The sequence below is a fragment of the Mandrillus leucophaeus genome, unplaced genomic scaffold, assembly GCF_000951045.1.
Source record: "Mandrillus leucophaeus isolate KB7577 unplaced genomic scaffold, Mleu.le_1.0 Scaffold470, whole genome shotgun sequence".
In the NCBI taxonomy this organism is placed as follows: Eukaryota; Metazoa; Chordata; class Mammalia; order Primates; family Cercopithecidae; genus Mandrillus; species Mandrillus leucophaeus.
In genome coordinates, this window is record NW_012105032.1 from 343,119 (window position 1) to 364,745 (window position 21,627).

At 35.1% G+C, this 21,627-nt stretch overlaps 1 pseudogene across 1 annotated transcript; it reads right to left on the reverse strand.

Moving 5' to 3' along the window:
• Positions 1-16,186: 16,186 nt before the first annotated feature.
• LOC105550215 lies at positions 16,187-17,738 on the reverse strand (annotated as a pseudogene). The gene has a single exon (XR_001007667.1). The product of XR_001007667.1 is annotated as a double-stranded RNA-binding protein Staufen homolog 2 pseudogene (transcript).
• Between the last annotated feature and the right edge of the window lie 3,889 nt (positions 17,739-21,627).

Consider the following 21,627-nt stretch of genomic DNA (forward strand, 5'->3'; position numbering starts at 1 on the left):
TATTTGCTATTGTGGTGATTAACATATAAGAACATGTGTCTTTTTGCTAGAATTGTTTATTTTCTTTTGGGTATTTACACAGTAATGGCATTACTGGATCAAATGATAACTCTCTTTTAACTTTGGGAAATCTCCAAACTGCTTTCTATGGTGGCTGAACTAATTAACATTTCTACCAACAGTGTATAAGTAAAGAAAATATTTTTTAGACAAGCAAATTCCTTAAGGAATTTGTTACCATCAGACCTGCCATTCAAGAGGCCATTACAGGAGTGTTAAACATTGAAATGAAACACTGCTACTGGCCACCACAAAAACACACTTAAGTACATAGGCCGTTAACACTATAAAGCAACTACATGTTCAATTATACATAGCAACCAGCTAATAACATGATAACAGGATCAAGTCTGTACATATCAATATTAACGTTGAACATAAATGAGCTAAATATCTCAATTAAGAGTCACAAAGCAGCAAGATTAATGAAGAAGCAATGTCCAGCTGCACATTGTCTTCAAGAGACCCATGTCACATGTAAGGACATACATAGACTCAAAGTCATGGGATGGAGAAAGATCTATCAAGCAAATGAAAAACAAAAAAATGAGGGGGATTGCTATTCTTATTTCACACAAAGCAGACTTCAAACCAACATTGATCAAAAAGAACAAAGAAGGGCATGACATAATGATAAAGAGTTAAATTCAACAAGAAATTTTAACTATTATATATATATACACACACACATACACCCAACACTGGAGATTCATAAACCAAGTTCATAGAGACATAGGAAGAGACAAATAAACACACAATAAGTGTGGGAGACTTCAAAACCCCACTGACAGTATTGGACAGATCATCAGGACAGAATACTAACAAAGATACTCAGGACCTAAATTCGACACTTGACCAAATGGACATAACAGATATCTACAGAACACTCCACCCAACAAAAACAGAATATACATTCTTCTCATCTGCACATGGCAGATATACTAAAATTGACCACAGACTTGGCTAGAAAGTAATTCTCAACACATTAAACATATCAAAATTATACCAACCACACTTACAGACCACAGCGTAACAACAATGGAAATCAATACCAAGAACATTTCTCAAAACCACACAATTACAGGGAAATGGAACAATCTGCTCTTGAATGACTTTTGGGAAAACAATGCAATAAAGGCAGAAATTAAGAAATTATTTAAAACTAATAAAAATAAACACACAACATACCAGAATCTCTTGGACATAGATAAAGCAGTGTTCACAGGAAGATTATAGTGCTAAAGACCCACATCAAAAAGTAAGACCACAAATTAACAACCTAACAGCACACCTAGTGGAACCAGAAAAACAAGAGCAAGTTAACTGTATATTTTTGTATTTTTAGTAGAGACAGGATTTCACCATGCTGACTGGGCTGGTCTCGAACTCCTGACCTAAAGTGATTCACCCACCTCAACCTCCCAAAGTGCTGGGATCAGAAGCGGGAGCCACTTCACCCAGCCAGAACACAATTTTTGAAATGAAATAATCAAAATCGAGCTGAAGTGAATGAAATGCAGATGAAAAAGCCATAAAGATCAATGAAACCAAAAATTGTCTCTCTTTGATACAATAAATAAGATTGATAGATCTCCAGCTAGATTTATAAAGAAAAAGCGAAAGACAATCCAAATGAACACAATAAGAAATGACAAAGTGGATATTAACATTAACCTCAAAGAAACACCAAAAAAACTCTCAGAGACTATTATGAACACCTCTATGCACAAAAAGTGGAAAACATAAAATAAATGGATAAATTCCTGGAAGTACAAAACCTCACAAGATCAAACTAGGAAGAAATTGAAACCCTGAACAGACTGATATCAAGTTACAAAATAGAATTAGTAATGAAAAACCTACCCACCAGAAACAGTCCTGGGCCGGATGGATTCACAGCCGAATCTTATTAATATCAGTTGTATAAAGAAGAGCTGGTATTAATTCTACTGAAACTATTCCAAAAAATTGAGGAGGAAGGATTCCTGCTTTACTCATTCTATGAAGCCAGTATCATTTTGATATCATAACCTGGCAGAGACACAGCAAGAAAAGAAATCTTCAGGCCAATGTCCCTAATAAACATAGGTGCAAAAATTCTATATCAAATGTTAGCAAACCGAATCCAACAGCCTATCAAAAACTAATACACCAGGATCAAGTAGGCCTTACTCCTATGATGCAAGGTTTATTCAACATGTGCAAATCAATAAATGTGATTTATCACATGCACAGTACTAGAAACAAAAACCACATATTATCTCAATAGATGCAGAAAAGGTGTTTGATAAAATTCAACATCTTTTCATGTAAAAACCCTCAACAATCTAGGCATTGAAAATACACACACCTCAAAATATTGAGTCATCTATGACAAACTGACAGTCAGTATCATACTGATAGGTAAAAGCTGGAAGCATTCCCCACTGAGAACCAGAACAAGAAAAGAATGCCCACTCTCACTGTTCCTTTTCAACATAGTACTAAAATTCCTACCCAGAACAATCAGGCCAGACAAGCAAATAAAAGGCATCCAAGCAGAAAGAGAGGAATTTGAACTATCTCTCTTTCCAGAGGATAGGATTCTACACCTAAAAAACCCCACAGTCTCTGCTCAAAGACTCTTATGTCAGATAAACAACTTCAGTAAAGTTTCAGGATACAAAATCAATGTCCATAACTCAGTCGTATATCTATACACCAACAACTTCCAAGCTGAGAGCCAAATCAAGAACACAATCCCATTCATGATAGCCACAAAAAGAAAATAAATAGATATCTAGGAATACAGCTAACCAGGGAGGTGAACGATCTCAACAGCAAGAATTACAAAACACTGCTGAAAATAATCAGAGATGACACAAACAAATGGGAAAACATTCCATGCTGATGGATAGGAAGAAACAATACTGTTAAAATTGCCATATTACTCAAAGCAATGTAAAGATTGCATGCTCTTTTTATCAAACTACCAAGGACATTTTTCACAGGATTAGAAAAAAATTGAAATTTATTTAGAACCAAAATAGAGCCAGAATAGGCAAACCAATTATAAACAATAAGAACAAATATGGAGGCCTCCCACTACCTGACATCAAACTATATTTCAAGGCTACAGTAACTAAAACATGGTACTGGTACAAAAAGAGACATATAGACCAATGGAACAGGTTGGAAAACCAAGAAATAAAGCACATATACAACCATCTCATCTTCAACAAAGCCAACAATAACAAGCTATGGGGAAAAGACTCCCTATTCAATATATGGTGCTGAGATAACTGGCTAGTCATATACAGAAGATTGAAACTGGATGCTTACCTTTCACCATATACAAAAGTCAACTCAAGGTGGATAAAACACTTAAATGTAAAACTTAAAACTATAAAAATCAAAGAAGAAAACCTAGGAAACGTCATGCTGGAAATAGGACCTAGCAAAGTCTTCACGATGAAAACTGTAAAACAATTGCAACAAAAACAAAAATAAAGTGGGACCTAATTAAAAGCTTCTGCAAAGCAGAAGAGACTATTAACAGTAAATAGGCAACCCACAGAATGGGAGAAAATATTTGCAAACTATGAATCACACAAAGGTCTAATAACCAGACTCTATAAGGAACTTAAACAAGCAAAAATCAAACCACCCCATTAAAAAATGGACAAAGTTTATGAACATATACTTCTCAAGATAAAGCATATACATGCTCAACAAACATACGGACACATGCCCAACATCACTAATCACTAGGAAAATGCAAATCTAAGTCACAATGAGATAGCTTCTCACACCAGTCAGAATGGCTATTTTTTAAATGTCAAAACAACAGATGCTGACCAAGTTACAGAGAAATGGAAATGCTTACACATTGCTGATGAGAGTGTAAATTAGTTCAGCCGCTGTGGAAAGCAATTGAAGATTTCTCAATACTTAAAATAGAAGTATTCTACAATAGTAGTTGTAGAATACAATCCCATTATTTTATATATATCCAAAGGAATATAAATTGTTCTGTCATAAAGAGACATGGACTTGTATGTTCATTGCAGCACTATTCACAATAGTAAAGACAAGGAGTCAAACTAGATGCCCATCAATGTTGACTGGATAAAGTAAATATGATATAAAATCTCCCATGGAATATATATATATATATAAAATCTCCCATGGAATACTACACAGCCACAGAAAGAATGAGATTATGTCCTTTGCAGCAAGACAGATGGAGGTGGAGGCCATTATCAGAGGCAAATTAATGCAGAAACAGAAAACCAAATACCACATGTTCTCACTTATAGGGTCGGGGGCTAAATATTGAATATACATGGACACAAAGAAGAGAACAATAGACACTGGGGCCTACTTGAGGGTGGAGTGTGGGAAGAGAATGAGTATTTAAACCCTATCTATCATGTATTATGCTGATCTCTGGAGTGACGATATTATCTGTACATCAAGCCCCTGTGACGTGCAATTACCCATGTAACAAATTTGCACACATACCTCTTGAACCTAATAGGTGGAAAGAAAATAAATAAATAAATAAATAAATAAATAAATAAATAAATAAAAATATATTTTTTAACTTAAAATAATGAATATAGTAGCTTTCAAATGTATCTAACCTCCTCCCAGAGACCACGGTTTTGCATTTTTTACCATCCTAAGTTGGCAAAGTTGCTACGTATTTTATATTTTAGAGTCATTTAATGATTTATATTCTAAGGAGGAAGGTAAGATGATCCTTAGAATACCCTACCAGTAGATAAAATTAACCAGTTTTTTTTGGGGGGGGCAAATATTGAGGATTTTATGTATAATTTTTGGAAAATCTTGATTATATTTTACTTTGGGAGATGGAATAGGGTCTTGTGTCTACTTTACCCTTTGCAAAGACACAAGGATAAAATGCTCCAGGGAAATAGTCATTGCCAGAGTTATTTAGCTTTCTCAGGTTCGTTTCAGAAATGGGCTCATTCTCTCCGGACACCGTTAGAGAATTAAGTGATTGCTTTTCCCTAAAGATAGAAGTTTTTTTTCTTCACTTACCAGGCCTATGGACACAATAATGTCATATACTGTCATTTCTATTTAATATATAACATTTTATGGAGTACTTGTTCTGCATTGACTAGTCATTTTTTAATCCTTGTAGATTTTCCATACTAAATCTGCATGTTAGAAATAATTACCACATATATAAAACTTGCCTTTACATTTTAAAGATCTTAAACTAATTGATGTTATAAAATATATGATGGAGAAAAATTCACAACCCAAGTTTCCTTTAAATAAAAAATGAACACGGGACTTGTTTTTGTTTGCAATGAATATATTGCTGCAATTTCACTTCATATTGGATGTTAACAAAAAATATCTGCAGTATTTACTACAGGAAAATATGAAAATAAAAAAAAATATTATCCAGAGCTGCTCCACTTCTCTGACCATCTGCATTTTTATCTATAGTTTCCTTGCATCATCTCATGTAGGTATGTTCTGTGAAGAATTACCTCATGTTCATTCTCTTGAGAAACCTTCATTTTTTATTCTGATACTTAATGGTTTGGATTGTGTTACTTTATCTAGGTGACACATTTGCATTTCTCACGGCAATTTCTTAAAAAGCAAGTGCTACTGCTGATGAGAAAATTAGGACCAAAATAACCCGAGAATGCTCTTTTGGAGGCATTATACATATTCCATGTATGAATTATGTCTGTCTTGAATATCGGAAAGTGTTATTTGTGTACTATTTTCCAAATTTTACAGACCTTCCTTTCAGGAACATTTCTTCTTCTACATCACATCTAAGAAGAATGTATTTGTTTGAAAGAAGAACAAGCTTCTGTATTTAAGTGAAACAAGTTTACCTTACATCTCCAATATATTTCTTTGTGTGTGTATTATACACATATGTGTGTGTATATATATGTATATACACACACACATATATATACACAAACATATATATATATATATATGCAGATTAATTACATTGGATCACTTTGGATCGCTTTTTATCATGAAAGAGGCAATGTTTTCTTACCGGGCTAGATACTTAAACTGGATATAGATTTGCCTCTTCTGTGTGTATTATACACACGTGTGTGTGTATATATATACACATATACACACACACACACATATATATATATGCAGATTATTTACATTGGATCACTTTGGATTGCTTTTTATCATGAAAGAGGCAATGTTTTCTTCTTACCAGGCTGGATACTTAAACTGGATATAGATTTGACTCCTCTGCTTGCAGTGCTTTGGTCATAACTGTCATCCACAGATCTTAACAATGTCTTGTTTACCAGAGCATTGCTTCTGGTCAGGAAACTCACTTCACAGCAAATGAAGTGTGGCAATAGTTGCACATTTATGGAATTCACTATGTGTACCATATTTCCCACTGCTACGGTCTGAATGTTTGTCTCCCCCTCCCTTAGTTAATACATTGAAAACCTGATCATGAATGTGATGATATTTGGAGTTGTGGCCTTTGAAATTTTATTAAATCATGAAGTCAGAACCCTCGTGGATGGGATTAGTGTCTTCGTAAATGAGGCCTGAGGGAGCTTGCACACCCCTTCTGTCATGTTAGGATACAATTTGGAGATGCCAGCTTTGAAGAAGAGAGTGAGCCCTCACCAGGTGCCAATCTGCTTTGACCTTGGATTTCCCAGTTTCCAGAGCTGTGAAAAATGAATTTCTGGTGCCTACAAGCTACCCAGTTTTTATAGTACTTTGTTATAGCAGCCCCAATAGACAAAGACACTCACTATTTTGAAACAGCCAGCTTAATAAAACAGTGAAGTGGCCCTTTAAAGACTCAATTACAGCACAAGCTAGATAGTCATACCTTGCTGTGTTAGTCCATTCTCATGCTACCACGAAGGAATACCTGGGACTGGGCAATTTATTAAAAAAAAAAAAAAAAAAGCACAGTTCCACATGGCTGGGGAGGTCTCAGGAAACTTATAATCATGGCACAAGGCAACTCTTCACAGGGTGACAGTAGAGAGAATGAAAGACAGGCTAGCAAAGGGGGAAGCCCTTTATAAAACCATTCGATCTTATGAGAACTTACTGAGTATCACGAAAATAGCATGGGGGAAACCATCCTTATATTGTCAATTACTTCCTCAATTACTTCCCACTGGGTCCCTCCCATGACATGTGGGGATTATGGGAACTACAATTCAAGATGAGAGTTCAGTAAGAACACAGCCAAACCATATCATTCTGCCCCTGGCCCTTCCCAAACCTCATGTCCTCATATTTCAAAAAACAATCATGCCTTTCCAACAGTCCCCCAAATTCTTAGTGCATTCCAACATAAACCCAAAAGACCAAGTCCAAAGTCTCATCTGAGACAAGGCAAGTGCCTTCTACTTATGAGCTTGTAAAATCAAAACCAAGTTATTTACTTCCTACACACATTGGGGATACAGTCATTTGGTAAATATAGCCTTTACAAATGAAAAGGACAAATAGCCCCCAGATCAGCTTGGGAACTCACTTTAATAGTAGACACTCTACAAGGTTGGAAATTCTGTTTGTGTTATAATTCAGCCACCTGCAGGATGACATTTTTGGTCTGATTTTCAGCAATCTAAGCTCTGTGGCTACAGGAGATAAGGGTTCATTTCAAGGCAGACATAGAAATTTTCAGGCCATTTATGCTATACTTGAGCCAAAAATTCAAATGCCTGAGCTTATCCTGTTTTTTACTGACTCTGTTCAGCACAATTAAGGGCAACCGGTGAATCCCATTCTACTCATTAGTTAGACAAAAATGTTATAAAATGTCAAATACGTAGTGACCCAGAACCTTTCTTCTTAAAACTATTTAATTAGGAGTATCAAATAATGATATTGTTCTTGTCTCTATTGCCACATCATGCTTTGGACTCCTCATGTTGTCTTTACTACTGGCAATTGTCATTAATGTCTTTAAATATAGTCAGATTAGAGAAAAATGCCAGAAATCTCAAAACCAGTTTATAATCTCATCCACACAATTTTGTTCTCTTAGGATGACTCGCAGTACCAAAATTTGTATTAGCCATTGTTCTCCAGAGAAACTGAATAGGATGGATAGATAGATGGATCAGTCTATAAAGATCTTTCTGTCTTTTGAGAGATTAACTTATTTTAAGGAATTAACTCACATGATTGTGTGAACTGGAAAGTCCCCAAGGCAAGCTAGCAGACTAGAAATTTTGGAAAGAGTTGGTTCTGCAATCTTGAGTTCAAAGGCAGTCTGGAGACAGAATTCCTTTCTCCTCGGGTGACCCTAGTCTTTTCTCTTAGGTGTTATAAATAATTGGACGTGTACCATGTGCATTGTGCAGGCATGGTTTGTTTTATTCGAAGTCTAGTGATTTAAATGTTAGCCACATATAAAAGATACCTTCACCACAAAATCTAAGCTAATGTTTGAGTATAAAAACCAAAACCGGGCACCAGAGGCTAGCCAGGTTGACACATAAAATCAACCATCATGGGCTGTATCTAGTTTGAGGCAATTATGAAGAATACTGATATGAATATGTATTCAAACTTTTGTACAAATATGACATGTTTTTATTTTCCTGTATATACACCTAGGGTTGGAAAGGCTGGGTTATATGCTAAAAGTATGTTTAACATTTTCAGGAACTGACAAATTATTTCTCAAAGTAGCTATACTGTTTAAAATCTCATTGCAAATGTAAGAAAGCTTTAATTCCTTTACATTATCTCTTATGTGTGTGTGAAGTGGTAACTCGTAGTTTAGATTTGCATTTCCCCAATGAGTAATGATAGATACTGAACATTTTTTCACGTGTGATTGAGTATTTGAATATCTTCTTTGGATAAATATCCATTCAAATTGTTACTCAAAATTGACTTGTCTTTTTGTTACTTTTTATTCCTGAATTGTTTTATTCCTGATTTGCTTTTATATTCTAGATTTATGCCTTTTATTACATACACAATTTGCGAGTATTTTTTTCCTGAGCTATAAGTTATTTCACTTTTTTGATGGTGTCCTTTGAAGCACAAAAGTTTTAAAATTTGGTGTAATACAACTTATCTATATTTTCTCTTGTTGCTTGTGCTTTTAATGATGTATCTAAGAAACGATAGCCTAAGTCACTGTCACAAAGATTCACATCTATTTTTTTTTAAGAATTTTATAATTTTAACTTCTTTGTTTCATTTGTAATCCATTTTGAGTTAATGTTCATGTATGATGTGAAGAAACAATTCAACTTTATTATTTTGCATGTAGATATCCAGTTGATTTAACACCAATTTTGGAAAATACTACTGTTTTCTGGTTGGATTTAATTGGCACAAATGTTGAAAATCAATTGTCTATAAATACAACATATTATGATTTATATTGTTATGGTTCCCTGTTAATTTGATTTTTAGTTCTCCATCTTGAGAGTGACCACAAGTTCTAACCATACCCTGATGAGAATTCAAGGGATTTGGTCGTGGATGTAGAGAGTATACCTTTTGTGGGATATTTCTTTACAGTGGTAGATAAACTAATGCTTAAGTATTTGACCCATGACTAAATGTTGCTCTCATGGAAATCTTGTTTATACTGGCCAACACCCTCTGCCTCTCATTTGTACTATGTCCAGTTTATTCTTGTCAAGATAGCCACTCTCTAAGAGAGAGCCTTGACTAGAAAGAAGGTTAGGTTCAAGTATTTGTGTCAGGTGAGATACAATGAAGAAATGAAGCCAAATAGCATAAAACAAAAGAAATTTATTCCTTCTACACTCCAGAGAGACTAGGAGTGCTAATAGGATGACAGGGAGAAGTCCAGAGGCACCAGGGAGTTCAACCGGCAAGGTGGGAGCAAGAGAAACAGAACCTGTGGGACTATGCCTTTATAAAATCCATGGGTATTATTTCTTAGGCTTTCCCACAGGAATTGTGGACTGCCTAGTTTAAAAAAAAACTCACTTGTAAAAGGATAACTTATTTACAGTACTCTGGCATTGACCACTGGGTTTTATCATAGTCAGCGACTGTGCAGTGTGTTAAGCTGCAGGTCAGTAAGATGAGAAACAAGTGGGATACAACCACATGGGGAAAGGAAGTTTTAACTAGGCCAGAAGTGATGGGGTTTGACTGAGTTACACACAATTTGTGTCAGGCCTAAAAACTGATCCTGAGGCAGCAACTTTATTAAATAAATTCATCACACAAATGTATATTTCTGGTATCTCAGTTCTGTTCTGTTGATCTATATGCCTTTGCCAATATCAAAATGCCTGGAGTACTAACATATTTTGAATCAGGATGTGTGAGTTTTCTAAACTTGTCCTTGTTTTTAAAGATTGCTTTTGCTGTTTTGGGGCCCCTGTATTTCCATATGAATTTTAGGATCAGCTTTTTTATTTCTGAAAAAAAAAAATAAACAAACAGCTCAGTTTTCAGTATGGATTTGACAAAATCTGTAGATCAATTTAGGGAATAATCTTATTTTAACAATATTAAGTCTTTTGTTTCAAGAACATGGATGTCTCTTTAATTATTTAGGTCTTATTTCACTTTTTACAGTAATTTTTACATTTCAGAGAACAATTCTTGTACTTCTCTTTCCAAATTTATATCTAAATATTTTACATTTTTGAAATTATTTAATATGGAATGGTTTTCTTAATTTAATTTCAAGTCATTTATTGCTAATATGTAGAAATCCAATTTATTATTGGGTATTCACCTTCTTTTATATGTGATTATCTCAATTATCAGTTCCAACAAATCTTTTGTACATTACTTAAACTTTTATATTTACTTAAAAGTAATTTTCAACTAATGATGTTTTATTTTCCTCTTAAATCTTAGTGTTTGTTATTCTTTTACGTTAAATTGCCCTGGCTAAAACTTCCAGTTAAATTTTGCCAAAGAATGGTGAGAACAGATTCTTATCTGGTTCCAGGTCATATGAAGAAAGCTGTTGGGTTTTTTTTTGTTTTTTTGTTTTTTTGTTTTTTTTTACCATTTAATATGATGTCATGTTTTTAGTTTTTATGGATGGCCTTTATAAAGTTGAGGAAATCATCTTCTATTTCTAGTCAGCTAAATTTTTTTTTTTATTATGATAAGGTGAGAGATTTTTACCAAACATCTTTTCTGTGTTTGATAATGTAACCAAGTGGATTTTGTACTTTAATACATTAATAAGGTATATTACATTTATTGATTTTTGTCTATTGGGCCAACCTTGCATTTCTAAGACAAATCTCACTATTCAATGCTGTATTATGCTTTTTAGATGGTGTCAGATTAGATATGCAAGTATTTTGTTGAGGATCCTTGCACTTAGATCTTGATTTTTTGGAAGACGTCTTATTTGACCCATGTGTTATTTAGAAATGTGTTGTTTAATATTTGGGGATTTTCCAGCTGTCTTTTCTGTTATTGATTTTCTAACTTAATTATATTGTAGTATGGATATTATTTTCGTAATTTCTATTCTTTTAAAAATATTAAGGTATTTTTATGGTGCAAGATATTGTCTATATTGATGAATGTCCCATGTGAGTTTGAGAAGAATGTGTGTTCTATGCTGTTGAAGTATTCTATGCATCTCAATTAGATCAAATCGAGTGAATGTGTTTATTCATTTCAACCACATTCTTATTGATTTTCTGCTTCCTGGACTTCTCGATTACTGAGAGATGAGTATTGAAATCTCCAACTATAATAGTGAGTTTGTTTCTCTTTGTAGTTCTATTAGGTTTTGCCTCACATATTTTGATGCTCTGTTGTTAAGTAAATACATATTAATAGTTGTTATGTCTTCTTGGAGAAATGACCTCTTTGTCATTATGTATGACTCTGTTATTATCCCTGATACATTTTCTTGTTCTAAACTACGTTTTATCTGGAATTAATGTAGTTACTCCAGCTTATTGCTACCATGATATAACTCTCGCTACCTCAGAGCTCTCAATATTTCTGTCTTTATATTTGATATAGTTTGGTGGTGTCCCCACTAAACCTCATCTTAAATTGTAGCTCCAATAATTCCCACATGTTATGGGAGGGACCCAGTGGGAGATAACGGAATCATGGGGACGGTTTGTCCCCATACTACTCTAGTAATGAATAACTCTCACTAGATCTGATGGTCTTATAAGGGGTTTTCCTTTTCACTGGGTTCTCCTCTCTTGTGAGCCGCCATGTAAGATGTGCCTTTTTCTTTTTGCCATGATTATGAGGCCTCTCCAGCCATGTGCAATTGTGGGTCCATTAAACCTCAGTTTTAAAAAATAAAGTACCCAGTTTTAAAAACCTAATTTTTTAAAAATAAAGTACCACAGGTTCTGTTTCTCTTGCTCCCTCCTTGCTGGTTGAACTCTCTGGAGCCTCTGGACTTCTTGCTGGCATTCTATTAGCACTCCTAGTCTCTCTGGAGCCTAGAAGGAATAAATTTCTTTTGTTTTATGCAGTTTGGCTTCATTTCTTCATTGTATCTCACGTAACACAAATACTTGAACCTAACCTTCTTTCTAGTCAAAGCTCTCTCTTAGAGAGTGGCTATCTTGACAAGAATAAACTGGACATAGTACAAATGAGAGGCAGAGGGTGTTGGCCAGTATAAACAAGATTTCCGTGAGAGCAACATCTAGTCATGGGTCAAATACTTAAGCATTAGTTTATCTACCACTGTAAAGAAATATCCCACAAAAGGCATACTCTCTACATCCACTACCAAATCCCTTGAATTCTCATGTCTTTATCAGTAGCATGAAAACTGACTAATACAATATTTAAAGTGGATTTCTTGTTAAAACAATAGCTGTGTGTGTGTTTTTTTTTAATCCACCCTGACAGTCTCTGTCTTCTTACTGGTACATTTAGATCATTCCCATTTAAAGTGATTATTGATATAGTTAGATTAATACCTGTCATATGTATAACTGTTTTCTGTTTGAGGTCCATCTTCTTTTGTTTTCTACTTTTTTTTCTTCCCTGTCATTAACCAAAAGCAATATGAAATTTCATTTATTACCTCTCTTATCATGTTAATTAAACTTATTTTTAACACATTTTTGTGCCTAATGTAGAGTTTGCAATATATATTTATAACATCTAATTTCCACTTTCAAAGAATACTGTCACCATGGAGATTAGGATTTCAGTGCATGAAATGGGGGGCATAAACCTTTTGTTTATTGCAGTGATTGATGTATTTTTTCTTTTATTCTGTTTCAATACAGATAAATGTTTGTAAATATTGTTAATTTTCCAAAAAATCACACTTTTGGTTTGTTAAGGTGGAGACTGAGGGTTTTATTTCAGAGTTTTTCTGTACTAGTTCTTCATAGCTATAAATTATGCTCTTAGCACTGATTTAGCTGAATTCCATTACTTTGATATGGTGTATTTCTGCTTTAATTCAGTTTAAAATTTTTCTAATATTCCTTGTGAGTTTCTCTTTGACCCATTGATTATTCAGAAATGTGTTGTTTATTTTCAAACGTTTGTAGAGTGCCCGAATGTTGATCCCTAATTATACTGTTGTCAGAAAAAATACATTTTATAATTCAAATTTTTAAAATTGCACAAGACTTTTTTTCTTTTTTTTTTTTTTTTTTTTTTTTTTGAGATGGAGTCTTGCTCTTGTCACCCAGGCTGGAGTGCAGTGGCGCGATCTCAGCTCACTGCAACCTTCACCTCCTGGGTTCAAGCAATTCTCTGCCTCAGCCTCCCGAGTAGCTGAGATTACAGTCACCCGCCACCACACCTGGGTTAATTTTTGTATTTTTAGTAGAGACAGGGTTTCACCATCTTGGCCAGGCTGGTCTTGAACTCCTGACCTCGTGATCCACCTGCCTTGTCCTCCCAAAGTGCTGGGATTACAGGCGTGAGCCACCATGCCTGGCCCACGTGACTTTTTAAGGCCAAATATATTGCCCATCCTGGAGAATATTCCACATGTGCTTAAGAAAAATATGTACTGTGCTGTTCCTGGGTTAAGTGTTCTAGATGATTGTTATCTCTAGTTACTTTATTATATTGTTCAAGTTTCCCATATCCCTGCTGATAAATCAGTTAGGCAAGTAATTAGCAAGGGAAAAATCATTCCTCTGCATAGATAGAACATGATCTTTAAAGGAGAAAGCATCACGTCTGTTTGTTTATATATTGTCTATGACTGCTTTTGTGCTACAATGGCAGAGTTGAGTAGCTATGACAGAGAATATATGGCGTGCAAAAAGTAAACTATTTACCATCTGTCCCTTTGCAGAAAAAGCTTCCTGGTCCCTGATCTAAATTATTTTTCAGGTATGAAATTGCTGGGTAAAAAGATACAAATCTTAAACTTTAGAAATATAGTCAAAACACTCTGTAATGTGGTTGTGCAAAATATTACTCTTTCATCTACGTGTATGATTTCCTGTGGCTTCATATTTTTTTTGCCAACACTTGGCAATGTCAGACAAAGATTTTGCTAGTCTGTTGACCAATATTGGCATGTCTTCATAATTATAATATGCATTTCTCAGATTACCAGTGGACATCCAAGTTCTTCCAGTTCTCAAGGGGGATGTTTCCAGCTTTTTACCATTCAGTATAATTTTGGCTGTGGGTTTGTCATAGACAGCTCTTATTATTTTGAAACATGTTTCTTCAATGCCTAGTCTGTTGCTGATTTTTATTATGAATAAATGTTTATCCAAAGTTTTTCATTTTTACAGTGATTTATTGTGTTTCTTAAAGTAAAACAAGAAAAACAAATTCTAAAATTATAACTTTAAATTAAGTGGTTAAAATTTCAGATGGCAGAGCCAATAATTGGTAACAGCTTCTTTAAGTTCATATTAATAGTCCAATTGAAAACACTAAAAACACTACCTGGCAATAGTTTGAAAGAATCAGAAGGGTTCCGTGAAGGGAAAAAAATATCCAAACATGAAAAATACCTGCAAAACACAAGATTTTCCTTTTCATTTTATAATCTAAACTTGTAAAATTTTTATAAATACATGATCATTCTACACAATGCAGATCTTCTAGAGCATTTCTAAAGGATATTACAGTTTTTGGTCTTAAGGAGTAAAGACTAAGATGGAAAAGGAGATGAAAACAGTGAAATCTGAGGAAGCAATACACGCTCTACACACAAGCAAACTGTAGTTCATTCAGTCAAGTTAGCAATTACAGTTCAGTACATGATTTTTTTTTCTTTTTTCATTTTATTTTTTTAAATTATACTCATGATTTTCAAGACAACTAAGAAATTAGGACACAGGTATTTCCCCTTCCTAAATTTAACAATTCTTTTAAAAGCTCTGATGTATCCATAAAGGAGTGTTGATTTTTGTGGATTTTTTTCCAAAAGGAAACAAAAGTTTTCATCCCTAAATTCACATACACAAGTTAAGTGAAACTATAAGGTAGTTTTAGACTACCCAGTGAAATAGAGTTGTTGGGACCATTTGAGGCAGATGCTACCCTCCTTAGTCAGTTCAAAACATGAGTCAGTAAAAGAAATGCACATTGGTGTGCCTCAAACAACTATAAAACATTTCAATATTCTTCAAATATCATGTTTAATTAACTCCTAAGGTAACAGACTTCTAGAATGTTGTGTCTTAATGGTGTACTTGAATCAATACTAGCAACAGAATGCAAAATTCAGAACTGCAATAAAAGCAAAATCATCATTAAAAAAAAAACCCAATCCTTATGTAAAAAGTGGGAGAACTGAGTGTGAAATACTAACACCAAATGTCTGAAGGCATAATTTTTGTTTGTGGAAGACAGAGTGAAGAGATAAATGCACCTAATCAAGACCAAATGGAAGACAGTGAAGAGTATGAAAAATGTTTAAAAAGGAAAAGGAAAAAGAAGAAGGAAAATGGAAAAGAGACCGTCAGCAAAAGAATTACTACACAGATCAAAAATAAGAGAAAATGAGGCATGTGCTTATGGCTCTTTTTTTTTTTTTGTCTGTCCTTTGTGTTCCTAAATAACTTAAAATGTACGTGGCATGTAGGCCACACTAGCAGGCAAGAACGAGCCTTGTCATGGATAGAGATGAAAGATCTGAGGCAAATGAATTGTTTTATTTTTTGTTTTTGCTTTTAATTCATACCTGAAAGCCTTGAATCCTTGCTAAATATTCCAGTTGTTTTTTGAAGGTTGTACTGGAGAACAAGGGGGAGTAGGAGAACTTCCTTTTAAACCTGTGGCTTCAGCTGTAGAAGATTTTCCATTCAGAAGGAGTTCCTTGGCAATTGTAGCTGAACTATTCGATGTGGGAGATATACTGAAAAAATAACTTGAAGGTTGGTTCATATCTCTGGGTGACAAATAGCCTAGAATAGTGCCAGAGATTACTTTGTGGCGGCTGGCTTCCCTCTCTTGATAAACATCAGGAGACAGATGAAGAATTCCTTTTAGAGTATTATTTGTTGGTTCAGGAGACCCAGGCTTTGGATCACTCCATCCTTTGTTTTCCCCTATTTTCTCAAGTTGATCCTGAAGATTAGTAGATGCTTTATAACCAAGTTGTAATAGCATTGGTTCTGCAGCTTTTTAAAATTTATTTTATTTATTTATTTATTTATTTATTTTGCCTATCTTTTTATTAGGTCCTGTTCCTGTAGCAGCTTCAGTGCCTACCTGCACATACATCACAAATTCTTGACATCGAGGCATTTCTCTTTCTGAAAGCAAAACATAATCTTGCTCCTTTTCCTTTTTGGCTTGTTGAATTTGCACCAGGCAGCTAATAGGGTTCATTCCTTGGCCATATTCTGGTCCGGCCTTTACTATTGTTTTGGGGTGTTTTAAAAAAAAATAGTTTTGGCTTTTCCACCACAGGAAGAGGTGGAAGTTTTTTAAGCTCCTGTAATATGGTGGTTGCAGCACGCTTCTTGGAGAGTGTTTTGCTATTTCCCTCTCCTTCTGTAGAGAACTCTCCTACTGACAGTCGAGTAGCAAAGCTTTTCATATGTGGTGGTCCACTTTCTTTAATAACCTCAAAACTAACGGACATATTTCACTTCAGATCAATTTCAAACACTAAGCTGATCTCAGACTTATCTGCATCTTTGTCATCATCCATATCCTTTCCTGATTCACCATTCTGAGGCAGTCTTTCTGGAATAGGTTCAATCTGCAGTGCTTGGAGGGCTTTCATTGCAGCATTGTGTCTAGCAGCTTGTCGAGTCTTTCCTTCCCCCCAAAATTCGTTATTTCCTACAGTGAGCTGAACATAAAAGATCTTAGGCATTGGGCAATGATACCTCTGATGGTACAGGCCCCGAAAGTTGTAATTAGCTCTATAACTTGGGAATGGCTTTGGATCTAATGGCCTGTAGATGGCAGGTTCTGCCCCTTTTCATAGCAAGCACGTTCAGTTCCGCAGTGAGTGTTATACTGCCTGGGTTAATGTTAACATTACTTTTGGGTGACTTCTAAACCGTTTTGAGAAGCGTAGATTCAGCCAAAGCTTTATTAGCAACAGGCTGTTGAGCCTTCTTTATACTGCTGCCTTCAGATTCCCATGTCCGCTCACCAAGACTCAGTTGCACTGAGAACATCTTTGAATGAATCAGAAGTTTATACTGGTGTTGGACTCTATTGAAACGGGCTAACTCATTTACCAGACACATTGCAGTTTTCTCTTTTGAGTTGGCCAATTTTATCTTGGAGAGAAACTGATTTATCTGAAGCATGTTAAGACAATATTGACCAAACTGCTGTATCTCTTACGGCTCCAAAAACTTCTGAGCCTTGGTCGAATTACTTTGTGTATCCTTGAGTTCTTCTTTTTCTGTCTTCTTCTTCTTTCCTCCTCCTCCTCCTCCTCCTTCTTCTTCTTCTTCTTCCTCTTCCTCTTCCTCCTTCTCCTTCTCCTTCTCCTTCTTCTCCTCCTCCTCCTCCTCTCTTCAGTCTTTAAAAAGTAAGCTAAAATCATCCTTGTGGTAGGCAGCCTCTGCACTCTGCCTCCCGCCGCCCTGCGACCTAGCGCGGCCATTGTTTGCTGCGCTGCTCCTGTAATTTGGCCTGTAGTTTGTTTTGTTTGTTGTGTTTTTGCCAGGTTTTAGTTTCAGGGTGATACTGGCTTCACAGAATAAGTTAGGGAGATGTCCCTTATCCTCATCTTTTTAGAAGAGTTTCAATAGAATTGGTATCAGCTCTTCTTTGTACATCTAATAGAAATCAGCAGTGAATCTTTCTAATGTGAGGCTTTTTCTGGTTGGTAGTTTTTTTGTTTGTTTGTTTGTTTTGTTTATTTTTTTTTTTCTGTTTCAATCTCAGAACTTCATATTAGTCTGTTCAGGGTTTCAATTTCTTCCTGATTCAATATTAAGATGTTGTGTGTTTTGAGGAAGTTATCAATTTTCCCTGGATTTTCTCCTAGTTTTTGTGCATACAAGTGTCCATAATAGTCCCTGAGATTCTTTTGTATCTCTGTGGGATCCTTTGTAATATCACCTGTCTCATTTCTGATTGTGCTATTTGGATCCTCTCTCACTTTTTCTTTGTTGATCTGGCTAGTGGCGTATTGATCTTGTTTATCTTTTCAAAAAACCAACTTTTGTTTTGTTGATTATTATGTATATTGGGATCTCATTTTGGTCAGTTTGCTAGCAAGGGCGAATATGTGACTGACCCTTGGCAAATTCATGTGGGTCTACAGCAACCTCAATTCTTGCCTCCTCAGAAGAAAAAATTTGACTGAGGGGTACAAGGCAGAAAAAGAGACTGAGGCAAGTTTCAGAGCACGGCAGAAGTTTATTAAAAAGCTTTAGAGTAGGAAATAAAGGAAGTACACTTGGAAGAGACTCAAGTGGGCACCTTGGAGGTCAAGTGCCCTGTTTCACCTTGAACATTGGATTTTATGTGCTGACCTACTTCTGGCATCTTGCACCCCTTTCCTTTCATTCTTCCCTTAGGGTGACCTACCTGCATGTGTGGTGCCCTGGTTGCACTTGGGAAGTGAGTATGTGCAATGTATTTACCGGAATTGTATGCATGCTAACCTGAGGCTTTCTTCCCTTTTGCAGTATTATGCCCCTGGAAGGTCGTACTGCACCATTTTGTCTCTTAATGCACACATTGAGCCCATTCACCCATTTCCTGAGATCTTATTGGAAGCTGCCAATTACCGATTTCAAGTGTTTTTATCTATTGGGAAACTGCCTCTTCCTGGTGTTGGCTGCAATCAATTGCCATTTTAGAGAGGCAATGTGACAACTGCCAAACCATCATCTGATGGTGGCCTGACCTTCCTACTGGCTGGGGGAGAGCCCTCTCCTGCGCTGCTCATGCCTGACCAGCTACCTACTGTAACAAGTTCAGCTCACATTTTAGACATATCACTTCTTCTTCTAGCTTTGGGGTTAGTTTGTTCTTATTTTTCTAGTTCCTTCAAGTATGAACTTTGATCATTAGTTTGAGATTTTTCCTAACTTTTTGAGGTAGGTATTTAGTGCTATAAACTTTCTTCTTAACACTGCTTTTGCTGCTTTATAGAGATTTTTATATGTTGTGTCTCTGTTTTTATTTATTTTAAAGATTATTTAATTTCTTCCTTACTTTCACTGTTTATCCAAATGTCATTCAGGAACTAGTTGTTTAATTATCATGTAATTGTGTGTTTTTAAGAGATATTCTTGGTATTAATTTCTGTTTTTATTCCGGTATGGTCTGAGATTATGGTTGGTATTATTTCTATTTTTTTGAATTAATTGAAACTTGGTTTATGACCAAGCATATGGTTGATCTTGGAGTATGTTTCATATGCAGATGAGAAGAATGTATATCCTCTTGTTGATGGGCAGAGTATTCTGTAGATGTCTATTAGGTCCACCTGGTCAAGTGTTGGGTTTAAGTCCAAAATTTCTTCTTAGTTTCCTGCCTAGAAAATCTGTCCACTGCTGTCAGTGAGGTGTTGACGTTCCCCACTTGTTATTGTGTGTCTGTCTAAGTGTTTTCATGGGTCTAGAAGTACTTGTCTTATGAATCTGGGTGCTCAAATGTTAGGTGCTTATGTATTTAGGATAGTTAAGCCTTTTTGTTTATTAAAACCCCATATAATTATATAATGAGGTTCTTTTGTCTTTTGTTACTGTTGTTAGTTTAAAGTCTGTTTTATCTGACATAAGAGTAGTGACCACTGCCCATTTAAGTGTCCTATTCACACGGTAGATCTTTCTCCAACGCTTTACTTTGAGCCTATGGGTGTCATTTATGTGCAGGATGGGTCTCTTGAAGACATTAGATGGATGTGTCTCTTTAAAAATCCAACTTGCAACTCTGTGTCTTTTAAATGGAGCACTTCAGTCATTTACATTCAATGTTCATATTGATATGTTAGGTTTTGACCCTATCCTGAAGTTGTTAGCTGCTTGCTTTCTAGTTTCAGTTGTGTAGTCGCTTGATATGATATTTCCCCCTCAGTGTCTCCAAGCATCTCCACAATTAACTCCAGGGCGTGGGAGAAGCAAAATGCTTTCCCTCAGCCTGGACTGCTCAAATTCCACAGTGGAAAGAGGAGTCACAGAGAGGTTCTTTGCCTCTCTCATGTACTGGGGCATAAATAGGCATCTAATAAATGTCATTGAATGGAGATTTCCAAGTCAGAAAGTCACGAAAAAGTATACTAACTCAGTGTTAAGTAAAATAAGAGAGAATCAGTAAACAATAGCTCTCTGCCCTGAGTTTATAAGACAAAATTTGAACAGAATTATTTCTACCACTTGGGGGTTATGATTAATATTGTTTAACATTTTCTAATGTTTACTCACTTTGTCATTTCTCATCTTCTAGATTTACTGATTTTTTTTACTGTGTACCCCCACATCCAAATGTGCAAACATACACACATGCATGAACCATAAATGTGTAAGCATGTATTCGCACACAAATATATTTTCTCTATTTCACTATTTATTTTATTAAAGCCTATCTAAAAATATTCCATCATATAATCCCAAATAACAGATGATATTATGTATGTGCAATTTAAGCTAATAATGAATAACTTTCATAGGATGCTAAGAAAGTATAGAATGAAATTAAATTAATGTTTCAAAACTGAAATCTGATGATATTTGATGCAAATTTACTTGTTTCCAGTGAACAGAAGAAAAAGTTCAGTAATGAAAAATACAGTTTTATGCTATAGTGTTTCAAAAATAAGAACTGAAGAGTTTCAGCTGGTCAACTAGGACTCACCTTAAACCTCTGAACATGACAATTTTGCTTCAGGAAATATGGAGATGTTCTCATCTTAAAATCAAAAGCAATCACAGATTTATATTACATTGTAGTCCTTATTAATACAAACTAATGTGAGGAAATAAGCAAATTTGAGATAAGGTGTAAGGTTCAATTTTATGAATACTGACATGTTTTATGAATAGTCTGACTTTTCACACTCCGCGGTTGAATATGAAGATAAGTATAAAACATCATTGAATAGGGACTTAAATTTAATTACTTATTTATAAGCCTGTGATAAATGCAATTAGTTTCACACAAGGTTTTTTTAACATATATATTTATATGTAAATA